The following is a 24,646-nucleotide window of genomic DNA, read 5'->3' as shown; positions in this document are numbered from 1 at the left end:
CTTTTCTTTTCTTTTCTTTCTTCCTTCCTTCCTTCCTTCCTTCCTTCCTTCCTTTTTTCTTTCTTTCTTCTTCTTCTTTTCTTTTCATTTTCCTTTCCTTTCTTTCTTTCTCTGTAACACAAGGGGAAAAGTTTATTAAAGTGAAAGAATTCGATATTCAATATTCTGCTTTTGCGCACAAAACGTTCTTCTTCAGGTGGGGCTCGTTCCGTGGGACAGTGTCCTGCAAAACGGATGACCGATTCAAGCGTTATCAAGCTTAAATCAGCCGAAACGCGTGTCCCGGGTGCTGCGCTCGCGGGGAGAACACGACCTTGTGAGAACACGAGGGCAGCGCAGAGGCAGGAGCCCTGGGCGTCGATCGCCACACGAGTGTCCCGGACAAGGGCTGGAGGACACCTTTGCCTTGGAATCTGAAAATCGGACGCATCTGTTACTTGCTCGCGCCCCCGCAAGGGCCCTTCTGTTCCCAGGATTGCGAGCCTGAACCCGGCCTGGAAAGGACGCCGTCTGGACACCCTGCTCGAGGGAACCACATGCGCCCCCGAGGCCAGAACAGCCCCGTCTATAATACGGCTCAATTCTGCCCAGGACTCACGAGCTTCCGCCTGGCCTTTCCGCTGCGTGCGCCACCGCAAGGCGCGCAGTGAGGCTCCTTGGACACCCGTGTCCTCTGGATTTGCGCGTCTGCGTCTGGGCCGCGGCCTCCCCGACGCCGAGGCGCCTCCTGGCCCCGCGCTCACATCCTGCGCCGGAGGCCGGAGGCGTGGACGCTCCTGAGCCGGTGGCGGCCGTCCCGGGGTCACCCCTGCAGCTGTGAGGGGGCTGCCCAGCTCCCCACGGCCTCAGCCAGACGCCCGCAAGTGTCCCTGGGCCCATTGGCCGGCGGCGGGGCAGCCAGTGTGGTGCCCTCTAAGGAGCCCCAGTTAGGTGTCAGCTGTGAGGGTCACGCACGTGGGTCCCCTCCCTGCCCGCTCCTCCCCCCCACCCCCTGCATTGGCGCCCCGGTTCCAGCCCCCCTGCCTGCCGAGCTCCAGATCTGGAAGTGACCCCACGTGTCCTCGCAGGTCAGCGGCGGGAGAATGCACCATGGGCAAGCTCCGACTCACCAGCCTCGATTGGTTCTGGATTTACTAGGGGCGCATTCTTTAATCTGTGAGGAAGACGCCTTGCCTCAGCCAGGAAATGGTTGCAAAACTCAGTGTGTGCCCATGCCCCCCACACCAGGCCTCTGTCACACTCACTGCCAGCACACCTTGGCCCGGTGGCCAGCCGCCCGCCTACCACGCTCTCGCATTAGGAGTTAACATTCCACTAGCTATGAGGGCGGCTAGACGGCGTGAAATTCTGCTGACTGGCTGTGGTGGGGTGAGCCGGGGTGAGCGACGCGGGTCCAGCACCCAAGATGTTTACTGAGGGTGTGGGGATCAGGGGTTCAGGGAAGGTAGCCCAAACGTCTGCTGTCGGGAAAGGGCTGAGGACGACCATGAGGATGACCAACGGCATCAGCCTTTCCAGAGCTCAGGTCCGGGAGGGTGGATCACCCATCGTGGATAACGGGGACATGAGCAGGGGTGGCTGTAAAGTCTGTGTATGCCAAGCTGTTGGGAAAAACAAACTTGGTTCTTAAAGATGCCCGTTGTCATTCAGTCGGTCATCACAGCCGTCTAGAAGCAGCACACCAAGTTTCTGAGCCACCGGAAAAAAAAAAAAAAGAATATCCTTCCCTGTGAACGGGGATGGCAGGGGGTTTCGTCCTGGTCCCCGCCCAGTGCCTCCCTCCATTCACAGGCTCAGCAATCGTAGGAGAGAGAATTCTCCGACGGGAGCAAACTCTGCTCTCACTCACAATCTGTGGTCTGAGACAGATGGGTTTCCAGGAGACCCTAGTTCGCCCAGGATGGACAGCACAGGTCGGAAGACACAGGGGGAGGCTGTCACAGCTGTGCCAAACATCACAGGGTCTTTCCCCGCACTTCGCTGTTGGGATTTCACGTGACATATACGGGAAAGGCCCACAAAGTATTTGGAGAACGTGGGTGCATCGCGTAGCCCACGATGGATAAGTGGCCTAGAGGACTTTGTAACGTATAATGAAAATCATGTTTAGGCACCGTCTCTGCCTCAAATTATTTACTTGAAAACGCGTTCTTAGATGGGGTGTTAAGACTGCTGAGGCAAGAGGGATTAAGATAAGGTCCGGAAGACTATTTCATTCCACAGACCACTAATTTGGGGGCTTGCTGCAGATATGTGCCACACGAGCAGCTGGGAATATTTAACTGCTCTGCAGTCTACGCATCTTATTCTCTGCGAAGGAGCCCTTGCAACTGAGCATTCTGTTGATGGCAGACACAAACTAACGACAAATATATTTTTACCGCTGTCCACCCGGAAAGACTTCCTTTCATTTGAAAACTTTAACATTCTCTGCGAAGCACAGCGTGTGGGTTTAAGTATCTAATTAAGTAGCCTAAGGCGTGCTTAGTTAGATCTCCGGATTCCCGGATCTCATCTTCCCAACTGACTTGTGCTTCGTGCCCATCTCGGATACTCCACGGTCAGAAAAGAATTTCATCTTGTAAGCGGACACGCAGGAATGACCCTCAGGAAATAGGACGACCCATCTCCTCTGGCGCTGAGAACGTTCCACCCGGCTTAGCCTCCCGCTCGCGTCCAACACTCTCGTCCTGTCCGCTTTGCACTTTCGCAGACGCTGGGTTGGGAGCTCGGGTTTTGCCCTGCAAGCCTCGGAGCTCGTTTTGTGCTTTCCGGGTGCGGCCCGGACGTGGGGGTGGGGCTGGGGACGGACGGCCCCCGCGTGCGCGCGCGTGCAGGGCCCTGGGGCCCCTGACCTCCAAGTGTGCGGGCTCCGCCTGCAGGTCGGGGCTGGACCCCCGCTGTCCGGGTCGCCGCGCATCACGTCGTGGCCCAGTGGGAACAGCTGAGATGTCCCCTCTTCTTCCGACAGCCCCCTCCCGATGCGCAGATCACCGCAGCGCGCGCGTTCGCGCCCGCAGATCCCGGACTGGCCGCACCTGTAACCCGCCCCTTCGACGAACCCACTGGACCGAGGGTCGCCGAAGAGCGGGGGCGGCTGGACCGCCCGGTCGCACCGGAGAGAGTCAGCAAAGAAAATTGCCGAGTTGGGAACCTGCAGTATTTCCCAAACTGCCTGGATGCGCTCAAAGCTCCGCGGGCCTGCGTGGCGGTGCGGTGCTTTGCTCCGCTCGTCCCGGGACCAGGCCGCGCGCGGAAGCCACCGTCCTGGTCAACAGCACAGGTGCCAGGGAGCGCCTCCCCGACCGGGGCCGGAGGGGACGGGGTGAGGGCGGCGAGGAGGAGAGAGGGGGGTGGGGACGGGTTAGCCCCGGCTGCCCAGGCCACGTGCCGGGAGCCCCCCCCCAGTTCTGTATTCGCGGAGCCAGCGGCCGGGAGCACATCCGTGCATCATGCGGCTGAAGTGACATCTGTGTGTTTACGTATTTATTTATTTGATTATTTATTTATTTACTTTTTCCTTTACATCGAAGTCGGTTAGCATATAGTGCAACAATGATTTCAGGGGTAGAGTCCAGTGATTCATCCCCTATGTGTAACACCCAGTGCTCATCCCAGCAAGTGCCCTCCTTGATGCCCTTTACCCATTTAGCCCACCCCCCACCCACAATCCCTCCAGTAACCATCTGTTCTCCATATTTAGGAGTCTCTTATGTTTTGTCCCCCCTCCCTGTTTTTATATTATTTTTGCTTCCCTTCCCTCGTGTTCACCTGCTCTGTGTCTTCAAGTCCTCAGATGAGTGAAGTCATGACATACGTCCTTCTCTGACTAACTTCGCTTAGCATAATACCGTCCAGTTCCGTCCGCAGAGTTGCAAATGGCCTGGGGTTTTGAGCTTTGATCAAACTGTTTCTCATCTCGTAGAGACAGATGAGAATGGTCGCTGGAAGGATCAGAAACACCCGCGTCGGGTACTGTGTGTCCCTCGCACTGTCTTGTTTTTGTGTTTCTTGCACTTTTCGCGGTGACTGGAACGGAATAAATGTCCAGAAAAATACTGTATTGCTGACCAAATGCACAGTAGACGACCTTAGGGCTCGGGCCCGGCGTGCCTCCCTGCAGGCTCTGTGGCGCAATGGATAGCGCATTGGACTTCTAGCGCGGGCGGTGGAGGAATTCAAAGGTTGCGGGTTCGAGTCCCGCCAGAGTCGGAAGTGTTTTGCCACTCAGTGGCCACTTGGTTTCAACTTTGTGGTGTTGGGTCCCCGCAGCTTCGTCATGAGCAATCCCACTCGTGTCTACAGGGGCTCAGTGACCAAACAGAGCGAAAGGGAATGAACGCATGTAGCGAAGGTTCAACCTTGGCATAAATGCTATTTCTCTGCCATGAGAAACGGCTTCCAACGTGCTGTTTTCCCGGTCTTGGCTGGAGGGTCGCGGGCGGGGGTTCCTCGCTGCTCCTTCCAGAACATTGAAGTCTGGGGGAGGGGGGCGGTTTGCAGCTGCTGACGCGCAGCCCGGGTCTGCACTCCCCCTTCCCCCACGGCGCCCCTAAAGCGCTTCTTGGAAGCACCCAAGTTCCAGCTCCGGAAACTTAACCAAAATTCAGTTTGCTTTTAAATGAATGGTGGGTGAGATCAGTAGCAATTATCCCCCCCCCCCTCCGTTAACTGTGGAAATGGAGATAGAGCCGAAAAATACACCTGCTCTCCATCCTCGAACACTACTTCTTTCATTCTCTCCACTGGCGCTTACTTTTGAGTATCCTTCCAGAAGTTATACTGCATGTGTATGTTATATAAACATGTATTATACAATATATCTATATTATATACGATTTATATATTTATATATAGTCATATGGATCTCTGCGCCCGTCTTTCGTGTGTAATATCATCTCACATATGTAGTGTTGTTGTGTTCTTTATATAAGCTATGTAATATTCCATAGCAGGGGGTGTACAATTGTATCCTAAACACCTCACATCTTAAGTCCAGGTTGCAAGGCATCGTGCGGCCAGCCCTCCCCTTACTGAAGGCCCCTGGGGGGGTCTTGTGTTTGCCATTAGGGAAACAGGACCACAGACCCACTGAATTCCCAGCAAAGCCTGCATCTGGCATGCTTCCGGGTGCTGAAAAGGGAGAACTGTTTGACCTCTACCTTTGCTTGTTGAGCATGGGCTCGTTTATCTTCCAATAAAGCATTTTCTTGAACCACCTCTTGTGACATGGTGGGTTTTCTGCTCTTCAACTTGCACAACAATTTGGCCATGATGCACGTTTCACTGCCGTCAGGTAGGGTAATAATTAACCTCCTACAGAATATTGCCGATTACACACTCCTCATACCATGATATACATCGCATGTCCAGCAGGCCAGGCAATGAAATGAGGTGGTAGTTTCACAGCCTCTGACCCCTATTCATTCCTGCATAGATTTCTCAGTAAATTACCATGTTCTTACTATAGCTGCAATGCCACTTTTGTCTAATATTAAATCCACACATGGATGATTTCCGAATTCTCCATGCCATTGCATGTCTTATCTGTTAATCCCTGCATCAAAATGCATGCCCTTAATTAAATGAGTTTTGTACTAAGTCTTGATACTTAGTATGCTAAATACCACTGTCTTTTTCTTCTGTAAAAGTCTCCTGACCAGCACAGTCACAGACTCACCTTTCTCTTTGCCTTCCCTCAAGGATCTCAGTCCTACACTTCCTGCTTCCTGACATCTTTTCTCTAATGGTTATGTAATAGATTTTTTCCTGGTTTTCTAATTTTTGTATAGCCAGAGGACAAGTCTCCTAGTGGTTAATCCTTCATGGGTGGAAGTAAAATTTTCATTAAAAAAAATAATAATAACACACCACAGAGATCACCAATTACTTTCACCATTTCATAGTACTTTTCTTAGATTTTTAGATTATTTGATTTATGCATGGGGCTGTTTAAGGACCCTCTTAATCAATTGATTGATTTCTTTTTATCTGCATATTCTATTCCCTATATCATTTTTCTTCATAGGAAACCATTTTAAATTTTTTTTTTTCAACGTTTTTTATTTATTTTTGGGACAGAGAGAGACAGAGCATGAACGGGGGAGGGGCAGAGACAGAGGGAGACACAGAATCGGAAACAGGCTCCAGGCTCCGAGCCATCAGCCCATAGCCTGACGCGGGGCTCGAACTCACGGACCGCGAGATCGTGACCTGGCTGAAGTCGGACGCTTAACCGACTGCGCCACCCAGGCGCCCCTATAGGAAACCATTTTAATGTATTAACTGTTTACATTGCTATTACATTAAAACATTACATGTTTTCTTACAGAATATGTAATATTTTGTGCATATCCTTTCCATATGACAAAATCGTACTTGGTATACGTATCATTCCACTTCTGACTTTTTCTTTTTTTTATAATTTGGGGTTTTTAAAAAATGTTTATTTATTTTTGGGAGGGAGACAGAATGTGAGTGGGGTAGGGGCAGAGAGAGAGGGAGACACAAAATCTGAAGCAGGCTCCAGGCTCTGAGCTGTCAGCATAGAGCCCGATGCGGGTCTTGAACTCACAAACTGTGAGATCATGACCTGAGCTGCAGTCAGACACTTAACCAACTGAGCTACCCAGGCACCCCTGACTTTTTTCCATAACAATCATTACTTTCTTTATACATCATTTAAATGCTGAGCAATATTTCATAGGGTGTATCTACCATATTTTACCTTTTTAAAAAATGCTTCTAAGAAGGTGCCATTTTAGTTCCTGAGGCAAACATCCTCATTCGCATCCATTTGAAAGGCATCTGCCATATACCGTCCAGATGTGCTGGTCTGTAAGTTACATTTCAAATACATAGTACTAAGTGAAAGAAATACGGTCACTGTTGACGGTCCTGACTTCCCTTCCAGTATATCATATTTGTGTTTGGCTATATAATAATACATTTCATATAAAATTATAACGAGATAATTAAATGAAGGTCCAACTGTCAAGAAGCAGGCTTAGAAACTGGCTTGGGTCAGATGGTGCAGCGGTGTAATTGTGTGTGAGGGAAGGAAATATTCAAGGTAGATCCTATCTTACTACATAAATAAATACATTATCAGTAAACTTACAAGGTCGGGGGTTCAAAAAACAATAAAATGAGAACATTTACTAATCACTGGATACATTTCCTCACAGGTCATTGACATGCTCTCCAAGCTTCTCGGTGTCTTTCTTGTAAAATGCCTATTTCATAAACAGCAAATGATTGGATCTTCTCTTTTTTTCCAGTCTGACCATTTCTTGATTTCAGAGTGGGATTTTAAACTCACCGAGGATGTTGTAGAAATATCGCTGGTACCTGTTGAACGTGAGACTGGGTTCTATGTGGGTCTCTTGCGACGTGCGGATGTAGTAAGGCAGAGGCCAGGACTAGAGAAAGCGTTCTCAGGCTCCTGATATTCAGTCATTGATTCATAGACAGAAAGTCAGAGGGCTCCCAGGGGGAGTTTTTCTCACTGTTAGTAAGGCCAAAAATAATACTTCAAGCTAAGGAAATGTAAGAATTTCTGAAAGTTTGGCACCCTTATGTTTGACAGTTTCATTTATTCTCTCTGTCTTACCTGGGAAAAAAGGGATGATATGGGCAGTGGAGAATCTGAGTAAGCATTAATATCCTACAGAGCCCTTTAGTAACAATTCTGGGTAATTGAGTGTACATCACTAAATAAGTAATACAGATTTTACCAGGTAGGAAATAAGAGTCAAACAACATTTTGTGCTTCTGCTAAAATTGTGACTTTTTGACAAGAGAAAGCTTTGATCCACATGAAAATTGTTTTTTTGCTTTTTTTTTAAGATTTTATTTTTAAAATAATCTCTACACCCAACATGGGGCTTGAACTCACGACCCCAAGATCAAGACTTACATGCTCTTCTGACTGAGCCAGCCAGGCTCCCCATATGAAAATTCCTTTTATATACATTTTTATACACATTTCACATAATACACACACACATACTTTTATATACATTGTTTTTATGAACATTTTTATATCTTTTTTTGGTACAATGGAATAAAATTAATTTTTGAATGTGTAAAGGGGTCTTGAGGCTTGACCCCAGTGTCTTTATCGTTTTGAGGGGATTACAGACTAGGTAGGTCAGATAAGCATCAGAAACATCCTCGGCTTTACCTTTAACATTTTTGTATGAATCCTCATTTAAGAGTGTAGTCGATTTTTCTTTGGAATAGTAGTGAGACTCCAGCTCCAGCTAACATATGGGTTAATCAGCACAAGCAGGACGGATGGTAGGTAAGTGGGATCCTTCCTTATCGTATAACAACTAATTTCTGACATGGAGTTAAATATTCCCCTGTGAGTAGCAACTTATCATAAACACTGAGGACCTCTGTTTTAATCGTGAAGTGTATGTACTATAATTGTCCCCGACTGACTGATAATCACTTTATACACAATTTTTATACCTATCTTTATGTTTGAATATGACTACGTTTTCTATAAGCTGAGAAATAAAAGATCATTGATATGTATTTATATTTATGTATTTTACTTTATTTTTATGAAATAAAAATACACCCTCATACACAATTGACCCAGGAAGACTGTTCTCTTTTCAGTGTTAGTCTTTTTTTTAATCCTAAATTTGGTAAATAAAAGAATTCTCACAATACTTCTGAGTCCAAGTCTGAAAAATGACAAAGCAAACCTAATTATTTCTATCATTCTTCCTTTTTAAAGTGGAAGAACAAATCTTTCTGTCAGTTGGAGGCCATTCTAGAAAACCTGAAGGAGTTAGGCACAAAAGACATCTTCGTGGTTTTTACTATTCTGAAGTTAGGGCCTACATTTGTGAAAATCAAGTCAAGAGGAATTGTCATGAGAGACAAAACATGAATATAAGTCAGAATTTTGTAAAAATGAGGCATAGTTGTTTTTTTTTTTTTAACAGATAACATGTAAATCCACAGCAATAATAACAGTGACTATTGGGAACTTAAAAATATGTAGATAGTCTTCAAATTATTTAAAAATATACCAGGAGTACAAAGAGGCAACAGAATATTTTGGCGATTCAGAAAGAACTTCGGTTAACTTGGTACAAATAACTTGATAATTTTGCAGGAAAAAAAATCAAATTTTGCTCTTTTGCACGTATTTTCATCCCACAATTGTATATTCTTTTCCTACAAATAAATCAATTAAAAATGACTATCTCATATTTTTGATCATTTGTATACTGTTTTTTATTTTTATTTTTTTAAATTTTAAATGTTTATTTACTATTGAGAGACAGAGGGACACAGGGTGTGAGCAGGGAGAGAGGGAGACACAGGATCTGAAGCAGGCTCCAGGCTCTGAGCGGTCAGCCCAGAGCCCGACGTGGGGCTCAAACTCACAAACTGTGTGAGTTCATGACCTGAGCTGAAGTCAGTCGCCTGACCAACTGAGCCACCCAGGCGCCCCTGTATACTGCCTTTTAAATGAACCTTACTATATCTCTATATGTATGTATTTAAATATACACACATACAGCATCAGATGTATCTGCGGACATTACCGGGGGTCCACGGAGGGTGGCACCGGGTGCCAATCACCCCTGGTTGAGGATCACTGTTCTAACCCTTTTGCCTCTCATGTCTCGCTGATCTGATGCCACAGAATACATCACATCCAGACTCTTCACGCCACAGCCCACGCCCTGACCATCAGGGAGAAGTGATGGGGAGAAAGTGTGCAGGGGAGGAAAGAGGAAGGTCGGAGAAGAAAAAGAGGCTGAGGCGAGGGCAGTGGGGAGGAGGGACACGCAGAAGGGTGGAGGGGTGGAGGGTGCCCCTGCCCCTGCCCGTCACAGAGCAGTTCAAATACTGGAGGCAGGAACTTAGAACCCTCACCTCATCCGTGTTGTAAGACCTACATTTTAATACTGATGTATTACTGAGATTCCACACAGAAGGAGAAAGAAAGAAACAGAAAGGAGGGACGAAGGAAGCACCGGCAGAGGAAGAAAGACATGCAAGCCCACCGACTTAAAAAGGGTGAAGTGCGGGCCGCAATAGGGAGAAAGAGGGAGATCCGCTCTTGCTGCCTAAAACGGCCGGCACGTAAAGTTGCAGACTTTGAAACTAAAACGGGAGCGTGTCAGAAGTGGGATTCGAACCCACGCCTCCATGCGGAGACCAGAAGCCCCGAGCGCGGGAAGCGAAGCTTGAGTCTGGCGCCTTAGACCACTCGGCCATCCTGACACCCGTGAAAGGCGGGCCGCTAACCGGCTTGTAAACGCACCAGAGGGAACCGGACTCCGCGCGGCGAGCGCCAGCCCACTGCGCCTGCGCGATGCCGGAGGCGAAAGGCGAGTTTGCCGGAACCCGGGGGCTGAGGCGCGCGGAGCCGGAGCCGGGACCTGGGGACACCCGGGGGGACCCGGGGGACGCCCCCGCCCCGCCGGGTGGGGGTGAGGAAAGCGCGGGCCGCAGAGCCCTCCTCCCCCGGCTTCCCGCGGGGCTCACGCCCCTCCCCCCACGGTTAAGTTCAGAAGGTAACAGGTGCCGCGAGACCCGGAGAGCAGGGCTTAGCGCCCCCTGCCCCGGCCCACCTGGAAGTGTCCTCCGAAGAGTCAGCGGCGGCTGGATTGTTTTTTCGGTCAAGTCGAAATGATTAAATGTTATTCCCCCAGGCATAGGTTTGTCGCGTTAGTTTTAATGCCTGAAATTCGGTGTCATTTCTGTAACAAAATAGCACGTACACACGACTTCGTAGGAGTTGGCATCGTGGGTACTGCGTGAACTTGACGCATGATTTTCCTCATATTTGGTCAAAGTGGCATTTGTCTTCATGAATTGAAAAGCCCAAACATAATGCCTTAAATTAATGGTAACGGAAGTATTGACTCGAAGTAGGTGAGTAGTCCGGGGCTGGCGCTGCCGCCTCCTTTGGGTGGGTGGGAATTTGTCCCCCCCCCCCCCCCCGCCCGGGTCTCTCTGCAGGTGCTCGCGAGCCGCTAAATCACGAACCACGAGCACTGTTTCCTCACCCGCCGCTCACTCCTGTCTTGGGATGAGTTGGGGCTCGCGATGCAACGTGAGGGACAAAGCTGGAGGCGGCCCTGCACCCCCCACCCCCACCCCCCGGCCCTAAAGAACCCAGACCCTCCATTTCCGAAACTACGGGGACAGTCCCGCAGGGGACAGCCAGGCTTAATCCCCCTGCGTTGTGTCAGGGTCAAACCCTCCTCCTCTCCATCTTCCCTGCGTTCTCTTGAGGATGCCCTTCAGTCGTTCCAGTTCCTAAAAAAGCCTCGTCCCGGTTTCCCCCACCGGTAGGGGAGGGAGCCCGCGCGTCCGCTCTGCAAGCACCTGAGGAGGAAATAGTGTGTCCGAGGGTCCTTCTGCCCCAAACCGCGAGTCCCCTTCGGCAATAATTGGGTCCAGGAAGAACCTTCACTCTCCCTGTAGCTGTGCGCGTTAACCGGCTCTTTAAAGAATGTCCAGGGTGGCGGTTACACGGTCTGCTTAAGGATGAGATGACCCGGGTCGGTGAGCCACACTTTGGGGGGCCCTGGTAGTTCCTGGAACCTTAGGTCACTTCTCTTCCTGGTAGTTCGAATTCTGCACGGAATTTAGTTATTTATAAGACAAGTTAGCCCTGCCCTCCCAGGGCCTGGGTAGCTCAGTCGGTAGAGCATCAGACTTTTAATCTGAGGGTCCAGGGTTCAAGTCCCTGTTCAGGCGGCAGTTGAGCTTTTTTTTCCCCCCAGCCACATGTGGAAGGGGAACCTGCACGTGGTCCACATGAACTCGTTGTCTTTGCCCACGTGAAGGCCCAATCTAGCCTTATTTAATTATTCCTTCCAAGAGCGAACTAAGCCACTCCTAGATTTTGCAAGGGAACGTAGAATTGTGGGCGACAGGAAGAAAGACAACAAAAAACTTTTGAGTGAATTACTATGAGATGTGCCCTTTTAAAATTCCCTTGCACAACGTGGGGGTGACTGTCCAGAAGGCGGGTGCAGTTTGATTAGATCCTGTCCGGGTACCATTGTGGTCGCTTTGATCCCTGGGCGTCCCCCAGCTTGTTCAGCAGACGCCAGTGCACGGCTACTGCCCCGCTCTGCAACACGGAGGTGAAGAACTGAAATCCAGACACATCCTGAAATCGTGTTCGCCATCCGCTTGGTGCTTTTGTTGAAAAAGCTGCCCCTCCCAGGGTGCCCGGCCGGCTGGGTTGGTAGGGAGTGCGATTCTCGGTCTCCCGGTTGTGCGCTCGAGCCCCATGTCGGTATGGAGATTACATTCAAAATCTTTAAAAAGGGAAAGCTACTCCCCTTCTCCTGGGGTTTAAATCATGTGTAGAAGCTCTGGAAAGGAGGTTCTTTCCATTTGTTCTCTGTAGGGTGCCATAGGCTTTGGTAAGTCCTTAGATGGTGTTTTGATTAAAAAGTCAAGGTTTTCACCTGGTGGATACTGTGTGTGCAAAGCAAGAGTGCATTTGCTTCATCACTGTGTTCCTCGTTTCCACCGCGTGATACCCCCGCAGGAGAACACGTGTCTGGAGAGTGGTACCGGCTTCCCTTCCTTCGGCTGGACACCTGACAGGGCGACAGGGAGCCTCCCCATCTAGGTGTGCCTGACATAAAGATGTCAAACAACTCCTCATTAAAAGATCCGAAGTCTGCTGTTCTCCAGGTTGAGTTCCTGGCCTGCTCTTGAATCTTAATTCAGTCGGAGAAAGGCTGAGATCTCCCAGATGAGCGGAAGGAACCCACAGCTTCCGGGACACTCGGGCTCTCCCCAGAGTGTGGACCAATTTCCTAGAGTCTTGGACGGGTGCCACAGCCCGTCATCACTGAGCAGATCATTTAACCCCCACACTGTGCATTTGCTGAAAGCTGATTTATGTGCACATACACGGGAAATGAACCAGAAAAGTCGAGTTCGAAGAGCAGGCTCCATTTGGGGGTGTTTTCGCTGGAGTCCGCCACTGACTGCCGGAAGCAGGCAGTAGGGTAGAGCAGAGGGGCCCTGGGAGATCAGGTATTCCTACAGGCCAGGCAGAGCGGGACACCAGGTTCCCGCAGGAACTCGGGGACAGCTGTGTCCCCTGGCTGCGGTGACCAAGGAGGAAGCCCAGGAGGAGATGGGGAGGAGCTGGAGTCAAGCTGACAAGACAGGGCACCTGCCAGGGAGTCTGCTGCCCCCTGTCGAGTTTTTCCTGCACTTTGTAACTGGGATGTCCCAGGTCCTTCGGGGCCGGAAGAAGGGCGGTGAGCCCACCTCGGAGGCTTCTCCAGCTGGAAAAGACCGTTTCCCTCGTCCCCACTTTTGGCAGGTGTTTTCTGCTCACTCGCCCCTCCTTCCTTTTCTCCACCTCGCCGCTGCCTCCCCTCCTTTTCTCTCTGGTCTCTTCTCTGCTTCCTTCTCTGTCTCCCCCCACGTGTCACCTCCAGTCTCTAAAGGCAAAGTGGGGCGGAATTAAAACACGCCGTCCCCACTGCGCACTGTAGTGACTACATGATTTGGAGGAGAAACACCAGGTTGCTGTCGTTGTTACATGAAAGGTGGTAACAACAGAATCTATGCTGCATCACTAGTGGGCTTTTTTTAATGCCATACAAATAGTTTACATTTTATATGAAATACAATAAAAATGTGACGATGTTAGTAACATAACCAGAATAACTAATGACAGAGAAATGAGCAGTGGTTCCCTAACTTCAAGGCCTGTTGAGATCACCCGGGAATTTCCAACACCTACTGAGGGCTGGTTCCCACCTCCAGACATTCTAATTTCATCAGTCCTGGGTCCCACCCCCCCATCAGGGATTTTAGAAACTTCCAGGTGATTCTAATGTACAGCAAACTTCTATGTACATTGAGAGCTTTGCCAAGGGTGGTTCGTGTAAGACCAAGGTCTCCATCGCCAGAGACCTTGTTAGAAAATCCAGAACCCCCGAACATACACTATGTCTACTGGAGGACAATCTGCATTTGACAAAATATGCGGGTAGTCCCAAAGCCCCTTAGAGTGTGAAGAGTCACATGTGTCGGAAAAACCGTCAAAGTCTTGGAAATAGGCAACAGAAAATTACTGGGTGTCCTTTCAGTGAAGTGCTGGACATTGTCTGCCGGACTTTTGGAAATTGTTTGGTTCTGAGTGTGCACCTTTAACTGAATTTCTATTTATTAAACTATTCCAGAGTTTTGTATGGTAGAGGCTGGCTTGTAGATAGTTGATCATAATGCAACTGATGTCTGTCCATAGCAAAAATTCCAATACATTTTGCCCCATAGGAAAGATAATCTCAAGTATTACTGTCTTATAGATTGCTAACCCGTTTCCCATTAATTACTCATTTACTAATCTCCTCAAGAGTCATGGGGTAGAATTTGTTATCCTAAATGTACAGGTGCAGGGAGGGGGGTGAGGGGCAAATACCCTAAGACAGCACCCGCTGTGGAGGGATGCGGCCTAAATTCAGGCACATCTCTAGGTGATTCAAGGAGCTTGTGTTTTCCGGTCCTCTGTCTTAACAATATTTTGGGTTGTTTCGTTTTCTCGCCAGCTCCATCGGAGCTCGTCCCTTCCCGCCGTTTCAGTTCAGAGCAGCTGGGAATTGCTACTTCGTGTAGACTTTCCGTTTTTCTTTTTTCTAATCTATTCGGTCTGAAAGCGATTTTGATCAGGTGTTTTATTGCCCAGCGCTGAGACCAACGGACACATAATTCCGGGGCAGGTAAGGGGGTGGCCCCAGGCACGCCAGTCCTTGCCTGCCGCGGCCCAGGTTCCGGCTGCTGCAGGGAACCGGGAGTTCGAGTCCCGCCACCGGCAAACCTGGGCTTGAGCCCGTGCGCCACCGGTTCGCAGGCGCGTTCACCTGCCCCTTCGACTCCACCTGCTCCTCGTCCCCGAGCGCGGGCCCTACGCCCTGGATGCTCCGGGGAGGCCCCTCCGTCGCCTCACCTGTCCCGGCAGGTGCCCGTCCCTTTCCGCCCAAACACCCCCCACCCCCGGCCCCCCCCGCCCCGCGTGCCTGGACACACACCTCACTCGCGCCTGCGACGTCTGCAGCTCAAAGTTCTCAGCTCAACATCTGGGAGCATTTCCGGGGCGCACTTCGCATCCAGGGAAAGCGGCCCGGTGCAACGATCAGCCCCCACACGGAAATTGCCTTAAAACGAGAGGTGGAATCCAAGCAGGAAGCCCCCCGGGAGCCCAGCCCATCCCGGAAGTTTGCTGCTCTCAAAAGGGCGAGGCCAAAAGCTGCACCTGCTGTCTCCCCGTCGGGGAATCGAACCCCGGTCTCCCGCGTGACAGGCGGGGATACTCACCACTATACTAACGAGGAGGGCGCGTTGATTCCCGGAAAGTTCTCCTATAGAGAGGAATTCATACGCTGGGTCCTGACCTTTCCTGCGCACGGGATTCCTGAGAGACGCGCCCATCTTCACAGGAAAGATTTGTTATAAAATCCAAGAGAACAGATTTCCCGGTGTGACCTGGAAAATGCAAACACGACAGTCCGCAGGAGATCAGACGTTGCCGTGCACAGTATTATCACTCTGGCACAGAAATGCTCCTTAACAGCAGGACCGCCGAGCTAGACGGACTTCCTCTGCTTCGGTTCGCCACGGTGAGAATCGTCTGTGTTGTGCGTGAATTTGTACACGGAGTACGGAGAAGAGCTTACTCTTAAAATCTAATCTCAGATTCTGCAGCGCTGGCATCGAGTGGGTTATTTGTGAATAGCCTTTTAGCGGTGGAAATCCCACCGTTAGGAATATTCCTCAGTGAAATTCCAGCCCAGAGCCAGAGGGGGCTTCCCAGGTGGTCTTTGTAGCAATTCCAGGGAGCAAAGAATCGAAGACACACTTCCTGGATGAGCATGACTGAAATGAACGTGTGTCCTGACCGGAGAGAAAAGCAATGGGAGTCCTACGACCTCGGAACAAACCTCTACAAATAGGTTTGGCTTAAGGCAACAGAAACGCGTTCCTCTCAGTTTTGGAGACCAGCAGAGGGAGATCTAGATGCCAGCGCCAGGAGGGCTCTGGAGAAGACTCTTTCCCGGCTTCTACCCAGCCTCCTGTGACTCCGCGCCATCCTGCCTGCTCCTTGGCCTCTGGCTGCCAAGTTCCAATCTCTGCCTCTCTCTGTGTCTCTGTGGGTCCTCTCTTATAGGGACACCAGCCACTGGATGTAGGGCCCAGCCCAGCCCAGTATGACCCGATCTTAATTTAACTAATGACATCTGCAAAGACCTATTTCTAAGTAAGGTCGCGCTCTGAGGTTCTGGACAGACACAAATTTCCAGGGGGTGCTATTTAACCCGCTGCAATTAAGAATGAAAGATAAAGCATTTATGCATAAACTCCGTTGACTGCGCCAGAGTATACACTAAGAGCTGGAAAGGCACTGCTGAGTTTGGTTGTGGGGAAAGGGAAGGGAGAGTATACAGTCGTCTGATACTGTTGCTCCAATAAAAATGGAAGGAAATTGTAAAAAGAGGAGGACAAAGCTGTTAAATGACATAATGATGGTGATAACACAAACATACAAACTTTCCAAAAATATTAGAAACGGCAAAATGTCAACATAGCCTCGTTTCCAAAGAGACATTAAAGACCTAAACAAATGGGGAAGTATATAATTTTGTGGATAGGGGGACTTAGTATCTCAAGGATAGCATTTCTCCCTAAAGCGATCTATGAATTCCACATTATTCTAATATTAATCCCAACAACTTTTTCAAGAGCTTGAAAAGGTTTCCAAGAGCTTTTTGTAAAATTGTATGTAAGTGTATCGGGCCCATAATAGCAAGGCCACTTTTACTACAAATACGGAGAGGATCGCCTGTAAAGCTTGCAGAACTCATCAGACACTCCAGGAATGAATATATTGTCACATCACAGACATTGGCATAGAACCTCAAATTGGTTAAACAGGACAGAGAGCTCAGGAGATCAGTATTTGGTGTATTGAGAGGGGCGGCATCAGGGCAGAGGACAGTTCAGGCTATTTAGTAAATGGAGCGAGGAAAAAAATATAGTTTTCTCGTGGAGGGAAATATGACATTGGATAAAGATGAACACTAGAAAGATCAAGGATATAAATGCCACAACCAAAATTTAAAGCTCTCAGTAGAGAGTATGTGAATCAGCCAGGAACCTGTATGTGCTATCCTGGGGAATAATGTGGAGAAATTTAATATAGTAAATTTTAATAGAATTTAATAATTTGTATAGAAATGTAATATAGTAAATTGTATAGCAAATATAGTAATATAGTAAAATTCCGTTAATGATGGAAGAGCTGATGTGGTCAATGGGACAGAGACTATCAATGTAGGAAGCCACACAGGCTAAAAGGCCTGGCTCTCTGGGAGAACTTGAAACCCCCGCAGATTTGCCCTCGAAGGCATTTGATGCCCTGAGGAGATACAGCTGAGACCAAGCAGTGGCGAGTAATACTTTCACTCTGGCTTCTCGCCTCTAATCTCCATCCAGTGCCCAACACTGATTTCAACCCAACCAGAAGTCACCTCACGAGGTAAGTTGAGGACTGCAGCTCACGTGGTCCAGCATCTTCGTGTTAGAAAGCACGAACGAGCCCAGGTCATGGATAAATCGGAGCACAGACATGCGAGGCCTCCCCTTCTGCTCCTCACCATCCAGTCTCAGCATTTGACTAAAATTTAACTTACCTTCAAAAAGCTAATGCTCTGTACGTATGAGGGTGCCCTCAAACCCTTCCAAAAAAAGAAAGGCAAAGCACCATCCTACTTTTGGAAAGAGAGGGGAATTGGAATTCTCCAGACCCGAGATCTCATCACACCAGCTCTGTTCTCTGTGAACTGAAGGCAAGGAGAACGTGCGGCTACTCCAGGTTACGGAGCCCGCGGTAGAAAGAGGGGTAGACATGACCTGGCTCCGCCCTCTTTTTTTGGGCTCCAATCTCCCACCAGCGCAACTAAGCTGCAGACAGGTGGGAGGCTGGCCTGGGAAACACAGTCTGGGGAGTTGAGCCCTGCTGATGTAGAGAGTAATTCAGAGGATGGGGATCCACCCACAAGTGAGTGAGTGATCCACCCCCATCATGAGAATGTATATTCGCACAGCAAAGATTGGAAACACTGGTTAAATACGACACAGGAATGCTACAGGGTCAAGACAACTTTGACCGGTTTGTGCATATGAAATTAATAGCTTCTTGTAACTGAATTATAGCTTAAAATGGAAACACAAGTTGTGCGGAGAAAGGTTAACTGCAATTCAAATAATGGAACTGCAAGAAACTAAAGAGAAAAAGAAAACAATGCACCAAGACCTCCCATACGTTAGTAAGTCAAGCACATCAACTCAATTGAAAAACAGGCAGTCAAATAAATAAATAAGTAAACCAGAATTGGGAGAAAACTCAAGTGTATAAATCCAAACATGTGTAGAGGTATTCAACCTCACTGTGATACCAAAATGCAAGCCATTACTTCAACAAACTTATTTCCACTTGATAGGATAAAAATTAAATGTACAGAAGTGACAACCGTTGGAGAAGATTTGAATACACGGTACCCTTTATACTTTGCCCAAAGAGCCTGTGGTGGTGAACCTCATGTGTGAACTTGCCCGGATCAGATATCTGGCTAAACATTGTTTCTAGGTGTGTCTGTGAGGGTGTTTCTGGATGAAATTAGCACTTGAATTAGGGGATTAGGTAAAGCTATTTGCCTTCCCCAATATGGGTGAGCACCATCCAAACCCGAGAGCCTAAATAGGACAAAAGGGCAGAGAAAGACTTCGGCCCTCTGCCTAATTGCTCAAAGCTGGAACATGGATCTTCTTCTGGCTCCCTGGTTCTCAGGCCTTCAGACTCAGGTTGAATTATGACGGGGCAGACGTTATGGGTTGAATGTTTGATTATCCCCAAATTCATAGGTTGAAATCTTGCCCTCCAATGTGATGGTATTTGGAAGTGGATCCTTTGAGAGGTGACTAATTCCTGAGTTAGTCCCTACTGAATTGGATTAGTGCCCTTTTCAGGATACCCCAAAGAGCTCCTTCGAGGAAGCTCTCTCTCATCAGACAATTGAAGCTGCTAGCACCTTGATCTTGGACTTCCCAGGCTCTAAAACTGAGGAATAAATTTCTGTTGTTTAGAAGCCCCCAGTCTGTGGAAATTGTCACAGTAGCCACAAGGGACTAAGACAGGCGTACGTCTTTACAACTTTGGGAAAACAGTTCTCATTACCTCCAATAGTTACACATTTATGTAACCTGACAAATCAACACTTTGTCTCCTAGGAACATACTCACACGTTACGTAGGCATACTTTGTTCTCTTGAGCTTTGCTTTATGGCTTTTATGACTGTTGTTTTTATAAACTGTAGGCTTGTGGCAACCCTGCGTCCTGCAAATTTGCTGGCACCATTTCTCCAAAGGCATTTGCTCACTTCGTGTCCTTGTGTCACACTTTGGTAATTCTCACAATATTTCAACCTTTTTCATTATTATTATATTTGTTGTGGTGATCTGTGATCCATGAGCGTTGAGGCTCCCATTGTAACTGTTTTGGGGTGCCACGAACCGTGCCCAAATACGAGAGCAAAATTAATCGATAATCGTGTATATTCTGGCAGCTCCATTGACCGGCCTTTCCCCATCTCTCCCCTTCCCTCTTCTCGGGCCTTTCTTTTCCCCAAGATACAACCATATTGAAATCAGGCCGATCGATAGCCCTACAACGGCCTCTAAGTGTTCAAGGGGAGGAGGAGTGGGGCACCTCACTTTAAATCGAAAGCTGGATGTGATTAAGCTCAGCGAGAAAGTCATGTTGAGAGCCAGGGCAGGCCGAAAGCTAGGCCTCTTGTGCCAAACAGTCGGCCAAGTTGTGAATGCAAAGGAAAAGTGAAAAATGTAGCTCCAGCGAACACACAAATGATGAGAAGTGACACAGCCTTATTGCTGATGGTGGAGACAGTTCGAGTGAGCGGTCTGCATAGAAGATCAAACCAGCCCCAACATTCCCTGAAGCTAAAGCCTTGTCCAGAGAGCAATACCCCGACTCTCTTCAATTCCAGGAATGTTGTTCCTGAACCATTTATCAACAAGTCTATCTTTCCGCTTCTGGTTTGAAATGCACTCTTTATCATAGACTAAATGTCCTTATGTGATTTGGTTTATTTCTGGACTTTGTATTTGACCGCACTGATCTATTTGTCTATTCATTCGTGAGTGCCACAATTTTTTTGTAGGTTGATGTTTATCGTTGAATGTTGGGGTCTTCTAAGCGTACTCAGGTCCTCTGCAAAGAGGGATCATTTTACTCCTCTTCCAAATTTTATGTCTCTGATATTTCTCATCTAACTGCATTCCCAATACTGCCAGTAGACAATATTGAGTAGCAGTGGGAGTAGTGACCAGCTGTATTCTTAGTGGAAATGCCCGTAGTGGTTTCCTGTTAAATAAGCTGCTTAAACTGCTGGTTTCAAGATGTGTGTGTGTGTGTGTGTGTGTGTGTGTGTGTGTGTTCAGAGAAAGTATTCATTAATTTCTATTTTCTTGAACTTTTAAGTCAGGAACGGGTGTTGAATTTTACCTAATTTTTCAGTATCCGTATCGATGTGGTTTTGGACTGGTGGGGGTCCAGAGCCGATGGCCTTGAAAGAATTCTTGAGACGTCTTTGTGCAAAAAGGTGGTTTTATTAAGGCATGGGGACAGGACCTGTGGGCAGGAAGAGCGGCTCTGGGGTTGTGAGGAGGGACTGATTACACACTTGGGAGTTGGGGGACTTAAAGGTAAAAGGGAAGTTTCCAAAATGACTTTCATATGCTAAAGAGGACTCCGAAGGTACCAGAGGCCTGGCTATTGTCAAGCTAAGGTGGTTTTCCCTCTAGCGAAGCATGAACATTAAGACTGTAGGGGTTCCTGGAGGAATGTTATACTCTGCCTGCCTCAAGAATTTGTCAATGAGCTGCAGGTTCTAAGGAAATTTAGTTCTGCCATTTCCTTCTGTCCTTGTTCCCCACACCACTGTGGAGGGGAGGGGCATGTTGGGGCTCCAGGAAACTAAGTCTAGAGGTGTCTGGAGATTGCCTTTTTTCTTGTAAATCATGAAAACACTTACAAATTGATGGAGACTCAGGTTCTGCACGACTGTGATCTCTATCAGTTAACCATTTGTTTTCCCCTTTCTTTGGTTCTTGGGCAACCAGGGGAGCCTGAGGAATGTCACAAAGAGCCCACCCGTCTGGGCAGAGGTGGGGGCGTGGGGGGGAGGTTGGAGGGTGTCACCTTGCCGTATGCTCCTTCATCAGTATCAGAAGATATCATATGGCTTTTCCCTTTACATCTATTAATGTGATATATCCTTATCCTTTAATGGACTTCGTAAAAATGGGACAATCTTGAATTCCTGGACTAAATCTCACTCTGGCAGAATGGTGTTGGACTCTGTTTGCTAATGTCAATATTTTCAGATTGATATTCATGCATGATCATCACATGTACATTTTTTTACTGTTAGGTTCAGACATTAATGCTATAATTGCTTCATAAAAAGAATTAGAAAGTATTCCTTCATGTACTATGTTCTACAATAATTTATGTAGCACTCAGACTATCTGATGTTTGTAGATTTGGCAGAATTCTTCTCAAGACCATTTGGGCCTCGTGGTTTTTTGTGGAGTAGTACCTTGATAACGTTCTCTGTTTTATGGCACATAGTCTAAGTTTTCTGCTGATGTAGTCTTGATTTTGGTAAACCGCATTTCTCTAGGACTCATCTGTTTCGTCTAGGTTTTCAAATATATCTCAAAGGGGTTTGCAAAATATTTTTATAATGTTGACATCTCTTTGTTTTCGATGTTGATTTCCCTTCAGTGTTTCTTAGGTCTGTTTTCTCCTTTTTCTCATGATTAAATTAGCCATTAGTTTGCCTTAAGTTATTTTCTTCCAGAAATTCAGGATTTTGATTTTATTCTATTTTCTACCACACTGTTTTCTGCACTTTATTTTTTCTCATTTTCTTCCTTGTGTTTTTGTTTGTTAATTTTGTTGATATTATTCTGGCTTTTTCAACTGACCGTTTATTGTATTTGTTTTCATTCTTATTGACAAAGGGTTTCACAGAGTACCATGAACTGAGGGGCTCATAAACAACAAAAATCTATTTTTCACAGTTCCAGAGGTTGGAGATCCAAGACTGGTGGTGCCAGTGTGGCTGGGGTCTGGTGAGAGCCCTCCTCCGGGTTGTTTTCTTGTATCTTCACAGGGCAAAGAGGACTAGAGAGCACTCCGGGGTTCCTTTTGTAAGTCACTAATGTCATTCACAGGGACTTCACCCTCCTGACCCAATTACGTCCCAAACACCCCACATCCCAATATATCACACTGGGGTTTAGAATTTCAACATATGAATTGGGGGGGGGGTGGTACAAACATTCAGTTCATTGCAAGGATCTCTATCTTCCTGTTATCACTACTTTAAATGAACCCCCCCCATTCTGTTATGTAGTGTTTTCTTGTTGTGTTAACATGTCTAAGATAGAGATAAACAATGAACAATTAATTAACAATTAACAATTGAAACAAAAGCCAAAACTTTATAGTAAAATAGTAAAAAGATGTTAATAGACAATTTTTTAAGATATTAAAAAAGTCCTTAGGGGCTCCTGGGTGGCTCAGGTCATGATCTCATGGTTTGTGGTTTCCCATGTCAGGCTCTGTGCTGACAGCTGGGAGCCCGGAGCCTGCTTCAGATTCTGTGTCTCCCTCTCTCTCTGCCCTCCCCTACTTGCGCTCTGTCTCTCTCTCTCAAAAATAAACAAGTGTTAAAAAAAATTTTTTTAAGTCCCTTATACATATAAAAGTATATCCGAACTCTAACAGATAAAGAAATGCAAATTCACACCAAAGTGAGATGCCATTTTTCTGCTATTAGATTTACAAAAATTAAAAGGTATGTCAAAGCTATGGGGAACAGGCAGTCTTACTTATTGCTGGTGGGAATACAAATTGATATAACCATTATGGAGGGGAATTGGGGCATACCTAACAAGATCACATAGGCATTGATCATTTCTCTCAACAATCCCAAACCTCATGACCTCCCCTGAAAACTTACCTTCAACAGAATGAAAACACACGTGCGCATATTATTTGTAACTGCGAACAACCAAAATGCCCAAACAGAAGAACGTGGTTAAATAAAGCATTACTTTCCCCCAACGGGGTACTTGTGCGGCTGTAACAATGTAAGACCAGGGAAGATCTCGATGAACTGACATAGAGGGATCTCTAGGGTCTTTTGGTGAGTGAAAAGATTAAGGGCCAATCAACATCTGCGGTATAGTTTCTTTAGGAAAGAAGAGGACATTTTAAAATTGTGTATCCGCTTGTTTGTTCAGGAAAAGGTACAGGAAGGATAAGCCGAGTGGGGACTGATTGCCCACAGAGAGAAGGTGGGAGTGAGCAGAGAGAGAGGGAAGGAAAACCAAAGAACCGCTGAGGCGAGTGACATTTCTCCGAGTATCTCTGCATGGTTTTGACTTTTAGAACGATATCGTCCCTGTGCCTACAAAGATAATAAAATAAATAAACAAGGGTAGGGTAGAGATGCAACATGGCATGAACCTGATTATTTCAAATGAATAATATAACAAGGAAAAAAGGAGAGACCCAACACAATGAACTTAAGTGCAGTATTTATACTACATGTCGTCAGACTGAAAACGTAAAAAATTAGAAAACCAGTCAATTCTCAGTACCTTGGGTTCCCAGGGCCGTGGTTTAACGCACACACACCACGCACTTAAAAGCCCACGATCAGGGCCTTTAACCATAATCCAAATCCCTGGATAAGAACCGAAACTTTTTAATGTAAAGACAAAAAAGCAGCTAAGACCATTTCAAAATGTGTTCGCATATGGCTTTTCAGCCAGGCACTTTTAAGGTGCCACAAACTTTCCGTGTAGGAAGAGTTGTCCCAAACTGTGTCACCTCGGAGACAGACCACAAAGACTCTCTTCCCTTCCTGACAGGCTTCGCTCCAAGATTAATGAGTCGTGTCAAAGGAACGTGAAAACAGACAAATGTGATTAATGAAAGACCAAAAACGTAAACTCTTGCAAGGATATGCCTTGGTCTGTTTCGGCTGTTGTGGAGACCCCGTTCCAGAGAATGTAGGCCTAACTGAAATAAAATAGCGCCGGGTCGCCTGAACAGGGACTTGAACCCTGGACCCTCAGATTAAAAGTCTGATGCTCTACCGACTGAGCTACCCAGGCTTCGCGACAGGGGCTCTAATTCACTGCATATAATGACTAAGGGCTCCAAGAAGTGCAAGTGATGCCCGTGACTCCAGAGATCACTGGCGTCCCCCAGCTGCGCCGCTCACACAGTCCGGGCCTCAGCGCTGCCGCTGAGCTCGACGGCATTGAGCGCTGCATTTCTTCGCGACACAAGTATTGGGTGTATTTACTGCAGGGGGCGTGGGAGGAAAGTCGCTTGGGAACAGGGGGGATCCGTCTGGTGGGAAGGAATATTCCTGCAGGAGAGGACTGCAGGCAGAGCCCCCGGAGCCGGCCTGGGCGTGGACGCGCAGGTGTCCCCACGGCTCACCGCGAGGAGGAAGCGCGGGT

General features: G+C 47.6%; 5 non-coding genes across 5 annotated transcripts; 2 read left to right on the top strand and 3 right to left on the bottom strand.

Moving 5' to 3' along the window:
• Positions 1–4,122: 4,122 nt before the first annotated feature.
• TRNAR-UCU (transfer RNA arginine (anticodon UCU)) lies at positions 4,123–4,212 on the top strand. Its single transcript is given in 2 exon segments — positions 4,123–4,159; positions 4,177–4,212. It is a non-coding gene; the product is annotated as a tRNA-Arg (tRNA).
• Positions 4,213–10,151: 5,939 nt separating this feature from the next.
• On the bottom strand, positions 10,152–10,257 carry TRNAL-CAA (transfer RNA leucine (anticodon CAA)). Its single transcript has 2 exons — positions 10,220–10,257; positions 10,152–10,197 (listed from the first exon to the last, which is right to left on the bottom strand). It is a non-coding gene; the product is annotated as a tRNA-Leu (tRNA).
• Positions 10,258–11,669: 1,412 nt separating this feature from the next.
• Positions 11,670–11,742, top strand: TRNAK-UUU (transfer RNA lysine (anticodon UUU)). The gene has a single exon. It is a non-coding gene; the product is annotated as a tRNA-Lys (tRNA).
• A 3,542-nt stretch (positions 11,743–15,284) lies between these two features.
• On the bottom strand, positions 15,285–15,356 carry TRNAD-GUC (transfer RNA aspartic acid (anticodon GUC)). Its single transcript has one exon. It is a non-coding gene; the product is annotated as a tRNA-Asp (tRNA).
• Positions 15,357–24,219: 8,863 nt separating this feature from the next.
• TRNAK-UUU (transfer RNA lysine (anticodon UUU)) lies at positions 24,220–24,292 on the bottom strand. Its single transcript has one exon. It is a non-coding gene; the product is annotated as a tRNA-Lys (tRNA).
• Positions 24,293–24,646: the final 354 nt, after the last annotated feature.

Source organism: Neofelis nebulosa, chromosome 6, assembly GCF_028018385.1.
Source record: "Neofelis nebulosa isolate mNeoNeb1 chromosome 6, mNeoNeb1.pri, whole genome shotgun sequence".
Classification (NCBI taxonomy): domain Eukaryota; kingdom Metazoa; phylum Chordata; class Mammalia; order Carnivora; family Felidae; genus Neofelis; species Neofelis nebulosa.
Note: the sequence above shows the minus strand (reverse complement) of the source record. Positions and strands in the feature narration are given on the sequence as shown.